At 39.9% G+C, this 16,248-nt stretch overlaps 1 protein-coding gene and 1 non-coding gene across 2 annotated transcripts in view; one reads left to right on the forward strand and one right to left on the reverse strand.

The window, feature by feature from the left end:
• Positions 1-16,248, forward strand: part of ANKRD62 (ankyrin repeat domain 62) — a 301,061-nt gene that overhangs the window by 63,670 nt on the left and 221,143 nt on the right. The gene's annotated exons all lie outside the window — the stretch shown is intronic.
• On the reverse strand, positions 733-838 carry LOC115895622. Its single transcript, XR_004055801.1, has one exon. It is a non-coding gene; the product is annotated as a U6 spliceosomal RNA (small nuclear RNA).

The raw sequence follows: 16,248 nt of genomic DNA on the forward strand, positions 1-16,248 counted from the left end.
TTATTATAAATGTTTAATGAATTCACATTTTAATGTGCTCAGAAAAAGAGTAAAGCAATGGAATAATTTGTTCTTGAACATTGTGCTGAAATTATTTTGGAATCCCAAAAGAAACCCGATGTGTATTTTCCCATATGTTCTAATATTAAAATGGTATGATCTTTTGAAAATGTTGTTAAGTCCTAACTTTGTTACTTGTTCTATTATCTGTATGTAGCTTATGATTTAGGACATCTCAACTATTTCACAGTTTGTTAACTAAATTGATAAATAGATTGTGTCATTAAAATAGATAACATGATTGTCCCTTGTTACTTATGTCATCAATCACACCAAAGGCAGAAAGCTAACAGATGTCAAGACCTGGCTTGGACTACTACTATTTTTCCTCTATAGACTCTAACTCTGAACCAGTGGATCTTTGTTAGAATGATGCTTCCTCTCCATGGTCATCTCCAACTGACAAGAAAGACAAAAACCCTCATATTTTTGAAGTGTCATGAAGGAGATGCAAGTGGTTATTTTCTCATTTCTGAGATACATACTAACAATATATTTGCACACAACACACCATGGGTTACTCAGCTCTATCTCATTTCACAGATTACCTTACCCCAGTGTTTTTGTAATGAAAATGTGTAATTTCATTATTGGCTAGCACCTGTTTTGCTTTGACTCACACTGTTTTCGGGAACTTGTCAGCAAACTAGTCAAATGGCCCTCTTGTAACTGTGTAATATGGACTGCTTCACAGATTAGTGCGTCATGCTTATGCAGGGGTCATGCTAATTTTCTCTGTGTTGGTCCACCTTTAGCCTATGTGCTGCGAAGCAAGCGCAAAGCCCTACTTTTATAAATGGATGCTGATCAGTCATGGATGAAGCTTGGCTCTGTTCAGTCCAACTCACCTACTTGAGACTTAGATAATTCCGACAAATGGCTTTCTATGAGGTAAAATTTGAAGATACTTTAAAAACTTGAGGTAGAGGGGCAAGTGGGCTGGGAGATTTTTATTATTATGGAAAACAGATCACTCGAGGGGTCAACCACAAGTTGGTGCCCACTGCTCTGAGGAAGGATAACATGGGCCCTTCCTCTGTCTAAGAAAACTGCTACATAAGATATAAAAGAGCTTGGGGTAAAAATGTGGTAACAAAGAAGAAAAAACTTTGATATCTTCCTACAACACTCTCTGAACATATCTAACAGCTTAGAACCATCCCAACTAATATTTGCTAGACAGAAGACAAATAAGGGACTCAAAGAATAACTTACCACGAAGGTCTAGGATTCCAGGCTAAGATGTGGGCTCCACATGAGCTTTTCAGTATGGGGGGAAGGGTCAATTTGCTCACTATGTGTGTGGGTAAAACTAGGATGTCCAGCAGCCACAGCAGGGTACTGGTGCTTTGGAAACAATGGCTGGGCTATAAGCATATTTATGTGAACTACAAGTTGTGACTTGGAAACCTACGTATAGATTACTATAAAGACTGAGGATCTGAATCAGAAGGGGCAAAGGTCAATCTTTACCAGACTGTAGGAGCAGTTTCAATGACAAAAAAAACAGTAACAGAATCCATATAAACAACAGAATAGTTAGAATGTCCTTTCCTCAACCCCTACCCCCTGCACCCCACTGACTTGTAAAACATGATTGTCTTCCTTGGACTTAGAACCTCTTAGTTTCTTGAAAAATTCAAGGTAGAGGGTATATGAGATAGCTGCCAGGAGATAGTCCAACATTTTCTGATACACTGGACATTTCAAGACTCAAATAACTAATTATAAAAATCAAAGATGTGAAACTATTTTATCCCATGCGTAGGGGTTATACTTGGAAAGAAATGGAAAACATTAGGATCCCTAAGCATAAAAGTCTTAAGAGTCTTGAGTTAAAGAATCCTACACTCATTGCTGCTTCTAACTTGTCTAGTCTTATGCTTGATTTCTGGCTGATGAAGTGGACTAACTCACTGCCACTCTAAAACTACCTGAACCCAACTATGAAATCTCACCTGATGTATAAGATGCAATGGTTATGATTACTTTAAACCTCAATTTAGCATTCACTGGCCTTTTAAATACTTACGCTTGAAAGTTATAAGCAACGGCATAGTCTTCTGCAGTCCATCCAGATATATCTTGGCAACAGACATCAACATTGTGCTGAAGAAGCTGGAAGACTACACCTGTTGATCCATTATAAGCAGCAAGTATCAGGGCTGTTCTAAAATAACAGAGAGATTGTTTCACGTTTAGGAACTTTAGCAAAGTTATGTTAAAAGCTAAATTTATATACTTTACCAATTTAATATGCCTGTCCATGTAGAATTTACCAATTATATGTACTAATAAACACAAGCATCTTGGGTGCTGAAGGGATCATCTGTGTAAATTGCCACCAAAGCCAAATGGAGGGAACAACAAGGAAGCCTCTTGTCCCACTGGGATACGACATAGCAGAAGCTGCTAAAATAAAGTCTTTGGATGGGCAGGATACTATGCTTACGTCACCTATCTAAAGTAGCTAAAAATTTAAACGAAAAATTATCCATTTCTTCCCTAGTCTGACATAATATACTGTAATTCAAAATCAGCTTGGGGTCAATAAGTAAGAGCTATCTGCAGGTTTAAAACAGTAACAATAATGCTAATAATAGACATAGTAATTTCAGTTAATAATGTTGATAATCATATGCGAGGCACTGGATTAAATGCCATATATACATACATTACTTATACACAACCACCCTTGAAGGATATATTATCCTCTTTTCTCATATAGGGAAACATACTTGGTGATAAGCAATGTTCCCAAGGTCACACATCTCGCAAGTAGAAAAGCTAAGAATTAAACCCAGTCTTGTGTGAATCTACAGCCTATCTCTTTTTTTCTCATTGTCACTCATGGGCTTGTATTCATTAAAAGAAAAGTTTACTCATTTAAAGCTATCTTTTTTCCCTCTGCCCATACTAATTAAAAATAACATCAAAATACACTAGAGGTAAAAAGAAGAAAAAACGCAACGAACCCGCAGTATCTGGCAAGAACAATTAATAGTTACATAGGAATAACCTAACATTAATATTCTTGAAAGAAAGCAAGCTAAAGCAAAGAGTCATCCAAAAGACAAAGTGATTTTCAACTCTAATTTATCTTTAACACAGTATTTTTAAAGGAAAAGCATGTAAGAAGCAGAGGTTGAAACTACTATAGAAGAGTTAAGAAATTTCAATACTGAGTCACAAAGTGAACTAAAAGTTGAAGTCCATACTTTTAAAACAAATAAAACCAATATGAAATCCCTTTAGTTAATATAATATGACTCAAAATATCACCTCATCCATCAACAAACATCAGTCAATATAATGAGATGAATCCTGCAATACACCATTTTTATGCTGCCCAGTCCAAATAATTGTTTTTCTACCTAACTGATGATTTGTGTTATTTCTCTCTATCCCAATAATAAGTTAATCTTATCAAAGTAATATTTCTGACAAGTGACTGTTACCACTCTAGAACAACACTCAGGTTTAAAAATGCACAAAAAAGAACTACTGCACCTTCTAAAATTATCTATTGCAGTTAAATCTGTTTTTTTCTTCAACAAAAATGTCACCATTTGCTCTTTTTTCCTATTTATGGTAAGTAAAAGTGATGTACCTTCACCCTGCAAAACAGTAAAAACAATTTATAATTCACAAAACTACATACTTCCCAACTGAACTGAAAACCTTATGTTAAGATCCTATGAACTTAAACACGAAGCAGAAAGCAATTTAAAAGCAATCCCTTCCTTCTCACTCCACCGTGCTGGCCCATATGCTGCTCCTTCCCTTTCAGATACCCCTCCTAGGGTGTCTGGAAGGCACAGTAGCAGACTGGAGCACGTATGCCTCATATAAAGAGGTAACCACTGCACAGCATACTGAACAACGATATGAGATCAAGGGAATCCAGATGGATCCTTTAAGAGAAGCCTGAAATCTAGATCTGTGTATGTGTCTCCTAAATTTTACATGTTGACACAACTTATGGAAGTAAGCTAAACTAAATCTATGGAGCACATTTAGACTACAGACCTCGTGTTTTCATATTTGCTATGAATGTATTTTTAAATAACTGTATGTAAAGCAAATATTTGCATGTAATATATTTCCTTCTAGTTTCAGATGTTCTACTAAAAACAAAATCATGTTAATGGTAAAACAAATACACTTGAAATACTTTGAAAAGAACATTGGTTGATCTATACCTGGCTTTTTGCTTCAATATCTGCACCATATGCAAGCAGTTTTCCTGCCATTGATATATTCCCATTATCAATGGCATAGTGCAGAGCAGTGTTGCCATACATATCTCTAACATTTGGGTCAGCGCCATGTTCCAGCAGGATGGACGCACAAACTTCTTCCTGACATTGTACAGCCTGCCAGTATCAGACCAAGAAATAGACTGTAAATTCTAGGAAATCTTCCACAGGATTCACCAACTAATTATATTTCAGTGAGGTGAATTAGTTTTATTCTGTGAATTTAAATTAAATCCATCCCATGCTGAAAGAGTTGGCTACCACATACCTTGATCAGAGCTGTCCTGTTTTCACTGTCAGTGAGGTTAAGCTGGCATTTTCTGGCCACCAAGTCAGCTACCACTCCCGGATGACCGTGGGCACACGCCAAATGTAGAGCAGTCCTAGGAGAGGGAGAGGTCATTTTAGGCAATTGTAGTGCACAGTCCCAACATGCAATGATGCATGGAATTGTAAACATCAAATAGTATGTTATCTCTCTGCCTTCAGAACAAATAGTTACTCTTCTTGTCAAGAAAGGCAAGGTTTCCACATCCCAGGTGCTGCTGAGCCTGCCAGGGTAGAAAGCCCAGTGCCCTTGGTGACAACACTCACCCCACCCCCACCCTTGCATCCTACCCACATCCTAACCAACTCAGCCCCCTACCAGTCCCCTCACTCCATCCAACCCCCACCCCATCCAATCCTCACTCCACTCCCCACCACAGTCCCCCACTCCATCCAACCCCCACCCAACTCCACTTCCCACCAGTCCCCCATCCAACCCCCACCCAACTTCACTCCCCACCCAACTCCACTCCCCACCACAGTCCTCCACCCCATCCAACCCCCACCCAACTCCACTTCCCACCAGTCCCCCACCCCATCCAACCCCCACCCAACTCCACTCCCCACCATAGTCCTCCACCCCATCCAACCCCCACCCAACTCCACTTCCCACCAGTCCCCCACCCCATCCAACTCCCACCCAACTCCACTCCCCACCAGTCCCCCACCCAACTCCACTCCCCACCACAGTCCTCCACCGATCCAACCCCCACCCAACTCCACTTCCCACCAGTCCCCCACCCCATCCAACCCCCACCCAACTCCACTCCCCACCAGTCCTCCATCCAACCCCCACCCAACTTCACTCCCCACCCAACTCCACTCCCCACCACAGTCCTCCACCCCATCCAACCCCCACCCAACTCCACTCCCCACCAGTCCCCCACCCCATCCAACCCCCACCCAACTCCACTCCCCACCACAGTCCCCCACCCCATCCAACCCCCACCCAACTCCACTTCCCATCAGTCCCCCCACCCAACTCACCCTCACCCAACTCACCCCCACCACAGTCCCCCACCCCACCCACCTCCACCTGACTTCCACCCCATCCATGCCTTCACCCCGCACCATATCTCCCCTACCCCGAAACCAGGAACGGGGGCTTCTCCCATATCCCCAGGCCTCCTTCCGCAGCCCCCAGCGCTGGCTTCCAGTTCCCCTGACCTGTTCTTGTTGTCTCTGTTGTTCACGTCATTCAGCCTGAGCAAGATGCTCTCCTGCACCTTGTTCACATCACCCGCGATGGCAGCTTTGTGGATCATGCCCAGATCCTTCTGCCGGACTCGGTACCCGGGATTTGAGAAGCCATCCTTGCCAGGGAGCCATGCATCCCCTGCTGGTCCCCAGGGACCACCCCCCAACCCCCATCCTGAAGCCAAAGATCTTCTCCCAGGCTGAGGGACCAGCTTCAAGACACCTCAGCTCCCACTCGCTTTCTGCCGCTCTGGAGCACAGCACCAGCACGTCACCAGGTCCAGCCGCAGCCTCTGTCAGGGACACTCTAGTCTCCAGCCGCTCGGAGGAGCACCTAGCCCAGCAGAGCCGTTAGGCACCAGCGCGCATGCGCACCTCAGCCGGCCCATGAGGCCCTCCGGAGAAAGAGGTCTGGGCCATGTGCACTCTCGCGGGTGCCCCGTGTAGGCAGCCCCTACCCAGCTAGTAGGCCATGCTCCCCGGAGTGGGCAGGGGATCCCTGGTGCACACCACCCGCCTTGCCCCAGGGAGCCACTGCTCTGCCCATGCCTGCTGCTAGGACATGGCCTGGGAAACTCAGCAGCCTCCTGGATGACAGGTTTGCCACCGCCACGGGGCGGCGGTGGGCTCCACCCAATTCCAGCTTCCCAGTGGCTTTGTTTACCCACTTAAGCCTCCACAATGGCGGGCACCCCTCCCCCAGCCTCACTGCTGCCTTGCAGTTAGATCTCAGACTGCAGTGCTAGCAACCAGGGAGGCTCCATGGGTGGGGACCCTCTGGGCCAGGTGTGGGATATAATCTCCTGGTGTGCCATTTGCTAAGGCCTTTGGTAAAGCAGAGTATTAGGGTAGGAGTTACCCGATTTTCCAGGTGTTGTGTGTCTCAGTTTCCCTTGGCTAGGAAAAGGGATTCCCTTCCCCCTTGTGCTTCCCAGGTGAGGTGATGCCTCACCCTGATTCAGCTCTCGTTGGTCGGGCTGCACCAGCTGACCAGCACCGATTGTCCGGCACTCCCCAGTGAGATGAACCCGGTACCTCAGTTGAAAATGCAGAAATCACCTGTCTTCTGTGTCACTCACTTTGGGAGCTGGAGGTTGGAGCTGTTCCTATTCGGCCATCTTGGGCATGCCAAATTTGCATTTTTCTTTACTTACTTCACATGCAAGTGATGATCACTACTTTAAAAAATCCATTAAAAAGCCAATGTTTTCCAATAATTCTACTTACAAAGGATAAAAAAATTATTCTGAAATTCATACGCTTCTTCATCTCTATTTACTAATTCAAAATCCATTTTGAAGTTCCAACACATACAAGAAAATCTATATTCTCAGCTTTAAAAAAAAGGTAAAGGTAATCAGCTGGGCACAGTGGCTCAAGCCTGTAATCCCAGCACTTGGGGAGGCCAAGGCAAGTGATCAAGAGGTCAGGAGTTCAAGACCAGTCTGTCCATGATGGTGAAACCCTCTTTTGTATTTTGTAAAAATGCAAAAATTAGCCAGGTGACATGGCAGGCACCTGTAATCCCAGCTACTTGGGAGGCTGAGGGAAGAGAATTGCTTGAACCCAGGAGGCAGAAGTTGCAGTGAGCCGAGATCACGCCAAGCACTCCAGACTGGGTGACAGAGTGACACTCCATCTCAAAAACAAAACAAAACAAAAACAGGTAACCAGGCCTGGCGTGATGGCTCAACCTGTAATCCCAGTACTTTGGGAGGATGAGGCAAGTAGATCACTTGAGGCCAGCCTGGCCAACATGGCAAAACCCTGACTGTTTTCAAAATACACCAATTAGCCAGCGTGGTGTTGCATGCTTGTAATCCTTGGGAAGTTGAGGCATGAGAATAACTTGAACTTGGGAGGTGGAGGTTGCAGTGAGCCAAGATCGTGCCACTGCATGCCGGCTTTTTGTTTCAGGAAAAATAGCAAAACAGGTAATCAGATAATTATGACATAATGCAATATGTAAGAGTTGATCCAGAAAAAATTGTATCTGAGCATGAGGAAGACTTTATGGAAGAGGCAGAAGACAAGAGGAGCTCACCAGGCCAAAACAAGCAAACACACAAACAAAAACAAAAACAAAACCAGACACAGTAGGAGAAAACCATTCTACATAGAGAACAGAACGTGAGCACAGGGATTAGGCACGTGGCATCCAGTTGTTTCCTGGGAACTTGAAACGGTAAAGTGTAAAACACATGAAAGTAAACGCTGAGAGAAGAATGCTACACTAAACTTGAACGCTACGCTAAAAGGCTGGAGCCACTGCCTGCAAGCAATGACTCTTAGACATGGGGTCACAGTTGGATTTGTGCCACAGTTTTTGTGTTCATATGTTTCATTTGAATTAAGTTTTCAAAATACCATGAAGCACATATAACCTGAAAGAAACTGTGAAATTACCTTAAAGGGAGAAAACACTTTTAAAATACCTGTATGTCTTTATATATTGTTCAAATTAGCATTATTCTGATTAGATAGAATTTTGTTTGAAAATAGAATGATTTTATTAGAAACTTTTGTATACTTATAGTGTAGTTTCTATTCCTAATATGAAAAGCTGGATTTACCAGTAGAAAATTGCAATTACTTTCTCTATAGTAAACACATGCAAAAGGATATCACTATCATATACCTACATAGATTTACAAAAAGGCTAAAATTTCCCATTGGAGATTATGTTAGTTATGAGTTCAGCCTGAGCCCTTAAAAACACAATAAACAAAAATAAATCCAGCAATAATTTACCAAAAATACATGTAGATGAGTTTAAGTCTTAGTCTTCTGTTTAAAACTAAGCTTCTAAAAACTCTTTCTGACAGCATTTATTAAACAACTCCTCTTGACCCAAACTTCAAAGTAGATAATTCTAGAATATAAAATATTGTTCATTTTGAGCATAGTTGATAGAAGGTAACTTTCAAACAGAAAACATCTGATTAACATTGCCACAAACTAAGGAAAATGGTGACCTGTAGCCATGCTAACAGGTAGCCAACCAGAACCAATTTTAAATCTAGTCAATCAATGACACTGGCCTCACTAACACCAACCAACGAATGCCAGCCACTTGTCTCTGAAAGACATCCAGAGACAAACTCACCTCCATCCACATGCCTGGAAGCGCTAACTAATCCACAACAGTCTCATGCAGATAACCACATTGTTCCAGATGACGTCAACCCAGTTATGCCTGTGAGAGTTGGCCGAGCCTTCAACTCCACTCTTCCACAAACCTTATATAAGGATCAGCAACTGCTCCATCACAAGAGACGGTGCCTGACCAGCACAGATCTCTTACTAGAGAAGACAATAAATCCAACTTTTTTTTGTGACAGTGTCTCACTCTGTCACCCAGACTGGAGTGCAGTGGCAAGATCGCTGCTCACCACAACGTCTGCCTTCCAGGCTCTAGGGATACTCCTGCCTCAGCCTCCCAAGTAGCCGGATTACAGGCACACCACTACTGCCAGCTAATTTCTGTATTTTTTGTAGAGATAGGATTTCATCATTTGGCCAGGCTGGTCTTGAACTTCTGACCTCAAATGATCAACCCGCCCTGGCCTCCAAAGTGTTGGAATGACAGGTGTGAGCCACTGTGCCCGGCAAAATCCCACTTTTCTCTATTTATTTCAGATGCTAAAGGCTCATAACCCTTTGGAAATAATTTTTACATCCATTGCATTTACCACCCTGATATTTTCTTATTCCTAATAAAATACCAATGAAGTTTGAAACTCCTGTGATCCCTTGAACCATGATTAAAATGATCATAATTATGAGTAATAGAATAGTGAAAACCCACACAACATTGGGGTTTTCTCCCTAATTAGAAAATCATTCATATAGAGAGTACAGCTCATTAAAAAGAGCCCAAAGAATCCAAAAAGGGCATATAATTGCCAGGTAAAATTGTCAGAATGAACCCATGTCAACCTGTATTTTAAGTGAGTATTAGTGTTTAAAACCATACACCAGGATAAACTCTATTCACTCATTCGGTAAACATTTATTGAGTTGCTACTTATTGTATTATATCCTTTCCTAGGCAATGAAAAACACAGCGATGAAAAAATCCTACTCACGAGTGCCAAGTAAACACAAAACAACAAATAGCAGAGGCAAAATACGTAGTATGTTAGAGAGGAACAACTCAAGCAGGAAAGAGGAACGTTTATGTGCAGGAGGGGCAAGGTGGCGAAAATATTAGGATGACTAGATAAGACCTTGCTGAGAGAGTGGCTTTTAAGGAAAGAACTGAAGAAATGGAAAGAGTAAGCAAGGAGGATATCTAAGGCAAAAGCACTCCATAGAGTCAACTGCCCAGTACAGAGGGATGCAGAGTGTGTTCACAAAATAGAAAGAAGTTCCGTGTGGCTGCAGCAGACTGGAAAGAGGAGAAAGGCAGAAGCATAAGTCAGGAAAATAAGAAGTCAGATCCTGTGGTTCCTTTGGAGTATTAGGAGAAAATTTGGCATATATTTTGAGTGAAATGGGAGGCAACTAGAAGTTTTTCACCAAAAGAGTGACACAATGTGACATGTTTTAATAGGTTCACTGGGGAAAGAATTGATGAAAAGAGGATTAAACATGAAGAAACAGAAAGACCTATTAGCAGTCTATTACACTACTCTAGATGGCCAATCACATGATAGTGGAGTGGCTTGGACATGAAAGATGTGCTGGGTTTCTGGATATATTGTGAAGTTAGACCTGATGAGATCTGTCAACATCTTAGCTATGGAGTGTCAGAGATGGGGGTCGGGGGAGGGAAAAGAGAGAGAGAAGGTGTGAGTCAAGGAGGACACTAGGCAGAGCATTTGCAAGAGTTGTTATTAATGGAACAACTGGACTACATAAGGGGCAGGCAGGAGGAAGAACATCAGTAACCAGATTTTGGACCTGATAAATTTGACATACCTAATAGCTAATCAAGGAGAGATGTCAAGTAGACAGGCTGATACATAGGTCTGAAATTAATGAGAGAAATGGGCTGGAGATATAAATTTGAAAATCATTAGCATATACAAGCTGGTAAAAGTCAGAAGATAAAACCTCAAGAACTGAGCCCTGGGTCACTTTAATCTGTGAAAGGTAGAAGATGAGGAGATGTAACCAAAACAGGCTAAGATGGATGGACTAGAAAGTCAGGAGGAAAATCTAGGCCAGAGAGTGAGATTCTGAGAGCCAGTGAAGAAAGTGAAAGTATTGTTGATAGGTTACACAAAATGAGATCTAAAAAATTATATCTAGATGTGTTACAGTGAAAAATCAGTGACAACATGGAGAATAACAATTCTGGAGAGTGGTGAGAGTGAAAATTATGGCAGTGAGTTCAAGAGTGAATGGAAAGAAAACTTGAGTCCATGAGTACAAGCAGTTTAATTTTAAGGACATCATGCCCACGTGGCATTATCATGCATGATCTAATTTTCTTCTTGTCAAACTGTATTTTTCAATCCTTTCATAATGATTAAGGATTAATTACGTGGTGTGTTTTAACACCTTAATAGTTTTTAAAAATTATATATATATGGCATTTTAAAAGCCAGACAAAGGTAATAAATAACATCATAAAATTATAGAACTAGAAACCCCTTGAACATTTCTATATTATAAAGCTGGTTATCATTTTGCTCATGCTTATAAATAAAGACCACAGAAAGGCTAAAGGGCAGTATTTCCTACCTGAGAAAAATCACCCAACTCAGATATTTTACAGTCATCAAATATACAAAATGGTTTGTCATATTAAAATATTAAATTCTATGAGATGAAAAAAGATGAAAACTCAAATAATCTTATTTTGTCAACTGAATTTTTGTAAATTATATCATAGGAAGTCACTGTGGTAAAATATGGTGCCGTGCATGCTGAAATGTCTTTTAAAAGGATAATGGCAGGCATTCAGAGTGCCTCTAAACAGGAGGTTCACTGCATTAGCAGCACCCTGGTTTGGCACAGGAGTCAGCAAATCAGTACTTGTGAGCCAAATTCAGCCCACTGCCTGTTTTTGTAAGTACAGTTTTCTTGGAACACAGTGCCACCTATTCGTTTATTGTCTGTGAAAGATGTCAGAGAACTTCTGGTCCAGAAAGCCTAAAATAGTTACTATCTGGCTCTTTAGAGGAAAAAACTCATCAACTCCTGACTCGGCAGATCAAAGATCCTTTGATATAGTTTAACAAGTTTTACCAATGCGCTGAATATTTACATGGAATACAGATCCCCATGTGCAATCCCTTGGGAATATTCAGATTATTCTGAGAATTCAATATTTGAGCACTCATGCATTGAGAACGAAAAAGCAAATGTCGTAACTAGCAATTTTGTGGGTAACGTAAAGTGCCAAGGTAGCATGTAGTTTCCTTTTGCAACTCAATAGATATTACAAGTATTAAGAAATTACAGGCTGGGCACAGTGGCTCACGCCTGTAATCCCAACACTTTGGGAGGCTGAGGCGGGCAGATCACGAGGTCAGGAGATCGAGACTATCCTGGCTAACATGGTGAAACCCCATCTCTACTAAAAATACAAAAAATTAGCCGGGCATGGTGGCAGACGCCTGTAGTCCCAGCTACTTGGGAGGCTGAGGTGGAAGAATGGCATGAACCTGGGAGGTGGTGCTTGCAGTGAGCCGAGATCGCACCACTGCACTCCCGCCTGGGCGACAGAGAGATTCTCCGTCTCAAAAAAAAAGAAATTACAATATGATAATCTAACAAAATTTACTTAAGATGTGTTATCAAACTAAATGTTTTAAATATATTTTACTGATGAAATAATCAGTATACTATAGCTCCTACCTCATTTTTAAAAGAGAGTTTCAAACTACATTATTTAATGAGTATGACAATTTACCTATTTCCTCATTAATGGGATTTTAGACTATCTCCAGTTTTTTGATATGATAATGCTATAATGAAAATTCTTAACATATGTAAGCATGTAACATATATTAATATCCTTAACACACTTTTGTTATACTTGAGATGTTTTATAAACATGTTACAAACATACACATAGAAATACATAAGACATATATGCATGTGTGTGTATGTATGTCTATATGCATGTAGCCTATATATATAACATACAATAGGCCAACGTATATATATAACATACAGTAGGGCAACATACACACACACACAGATACATATATCAGAATATATATGTTGGCCTATTGTATGTTATATATAACATGTAATAAATGTCCATAACTTGTGTGTATGTGTAAAGTCATATTTCCTGCAGGATCCAGTCTCAGAAGTAAAGCTGATATGTTAAAGGAATGACATATTTGAAATTTTGACACATGCTACTAAATTACCCTTCAATAAAGATTTACCAAATAAGTGTACGAGAGAACTTTTTTTTCCCACATTTGCCCACACTAGTTATTTTTTAATAAAATACCAATATGCTTGGAAAAACTGTATCTAATTGCTTGTTAATTTGCATTTTTCTGATTACCACATAAGACAGAATATCCCTAGTGAAAGTATAAAATTCATTAACCATGCATATTACCTGAAATTAGAATTCATTTGATAGTATAATAACAATAATCTACTATCAAATATTGCTATAGGCTTACCTATTATACTCTTCACTCTTCAGCCTGGGAAACTGATGATTATCAGGTTTTCTGCCTCTTCTGTCTTAAATTAATTCATCATCATCATCATCATCACTGTTACCAGCATGTAGGTTTCTTGCCACTTCCATTTTCTTATTTCTGCACTTTCTCATTTTTTCTGCAAGCTGCAATGAAAGTTTGATACTGAGAATAATTGTCATTATTTTAACCAACAGAAAGAACTTTTTGTCTTCATTCATTTTATAACTTCAGTCTGTCATAAGTCATTAAAATACCTTGTGCTTGCTTTCATTTTATCATAATTATTAATGTAAGTTATAGTGTGATTTTTCCTTTGAAAGTCATATAAAGTCTGATTTATTTCTGAGTGAATACAACACAATTTTCCAAACTTTCAAAAAGGGCCCGTTCCAAATTTGTGCTGTTGTTCCCATCCACTCTTTGCTGTCTAATGTAAATTTCACCCTCTTGTGACGAGCAGAAGCAGAGAAATAAAAGGACAAAGCCGTGAAATCTGTCCTCTTCTATCTTTACCTCCAGGAGTTTACACTGAACGGCCAGATTTAGAGGATGTGACGTTGTGGGGCTTCAGGAACAGAAAGGAAGCTTTTCCCTCTCTAGGGTAAGCTTTCCCCACTGTCTTTTATCTTTCTTTTTTCATTCGGATCCTAGGACTTCAAAACGGTGAAGGTGCCTGCTGAAATACAGGAACCAAAATTCAAAACCACAGAAGCAGCAGAGTGAAACTGCTGAGGTGCTAGTAGAGTTCTGGAAAATGAGATGCTTTCCAAATTTCACATTCACTAACCATGACATTTTATAGCTGAGGAATAGACAGTGAAAGTAATTATTTATTTCAGCTGCTTTATCAAAAAAGCTTAAATGACTCATCCAAAGCTTCTAAAGTGGCATTTCCTAGCATTTTATGGTACAAAAACCAATAATGCTATTTTGTAATGCTGAGTCAGATAAATTACCTGATACATTCATCAAATTAAATCACAAGAATTCAAAGTATCACTCTGGGAAAGTAACTTACTGCCTCAGCAGGTGCTGAGAGGCCTCATCTACTTTTACTTTTAAAGGTGGGTATCACCAGATTTTTGTCTTTCTTTAAAACTCGATGTACAGACATCAGCTTTCTACTTTGGAGTCAAAAACTAAATTTTTGGCTGAGAATCTATGGTACTTGTATGATAAAGTTATACATCCAAAAACGTATACTCTATTAAATAAAATCACATTAAAATCTGATTTGACAGAAACATGTAAAAGTGGTCATTAAAAAATAGATATATCTATATACATTTGTTTTCAAACATATTTAAGGTGGTCATAATGAAATTATAAGCCCCAACATATTGAGTGAAATGAATCAACTTGCACACCTGAAAGCACAACATACAATATACTGATTCCTCTGAGTATAAATATTTGTTCCAACTCTCAAGGAGAGATAGATTTTTATGTCACTGCTTCTTTCCCATTGATTTCCAACTTTATGAAGTAAGTGCAATTCATCTTCAATAGGGAAAAATTAGATCCTAGAGCTCATTACATTGTTTAAGCAATTTCCTGTATGCTTACCCTAGTTCACAAGTATCCATATCCATGGCATATGAATAGATTAGTTTCCCTGTCCCTCTGCCCCTTGAAAAATTGATAGATAGACTTGGGTTGATTAAGAAACAAAGACTGTAGAATGTTCTCCTGAGCTTCTATCATTTACATAGAAAAATAATCTATTTCCACACACAATTATGTATTTAGTAGCCCCATTTTACACAAGAGCTTTTCATAAGTAAAAAAGTAGAATGCACCAGATAAGTGATCAAGAGAAAAAAACCAGGTAGTAGCAAATGGCCCTTTAAGTCTTTCTCAAGTTGAACTTTTTCTTTCTTCAAAGTCAGGAACTCTAGTTTTAATATGCCTACTTCATTCTTCAGTCTTTGTATATTGTGCTGTAACTGTTCTTCCAGATGTACTTTTGGCACTCTGTCACTGTGTGGTGGAGAGGAATGCACATTTTCTAATCCAAGTTCTATTCTTTTATAGTTATTTGCACTGCAATTATGATATAATGGTTTCTGGAACAAGTTCTGTATTGGTTTTGTATTATTATAAACGTCTGTTAACAAAAGAAGCACCATGCCTTTTTGTTTACTCACATGCTCCATTTCTCTGGAGGAGGTAAGCCACAAATCTAAAAGACTTTTTGGATCACTACACTGAGGCAGCGTATTTCTGATGTCCTATTTGCAATTAGTGTTATTTTGGTGATTTTTTTCATCATGTGCCTGTAACACTCTTGGTCTTCTTTTATTTCAGTGATAACCACTTCTGGGTTCCTCGCTTTTGTACTTTCTGGGTCATTATAAAAATTCTCCTGGTCTGTGTTAAAAATATGTACAGTGTCTGGTTTGTTATTATTTTCACAGCATATTTCACTTTCATTTTTAAAATAAAAATCAGAAGGTGACTGGCAAGCATATTCCAAGGACCCAGAGTAGAAATGAAAAGGAAAGATATTTATGAGACTGAACTATTTTTGTTCAGAAAATATCTGGAATACTACACATAGGATGCATAGGATGCATACTACTCTAGATGCATTTTTTCCTAACAGTCATGTATATTATTTGTCAAATTAGAGGGTATGTTCTTTACATTTCTTCTTCCTGTAGTGGCTCTTCCTCTGAACAACAGAAGTTTTGGATTCCTCACAAATTTCATTCAAACTCTCCTTCAACTCTATTGTGATGAAGTTTTAAAGTTTTTTCCACCCTCATTTGCCTGGTTTG

This window comes from Rhinopithecus roxellana, chromosome 21 (assembly GCF_007565055.1).
Source record: "Rhinopithecus roxellana isolate Shanxi Qingling chromosome 21, ASM756505v1, whole genome shotgun sequence".
NCBI lineage: Eukaryota > Metazoa > Chordata > Mammalia > Primates > Cercopithecidae > Rhinopithecus > Rhinopithecus roxellana.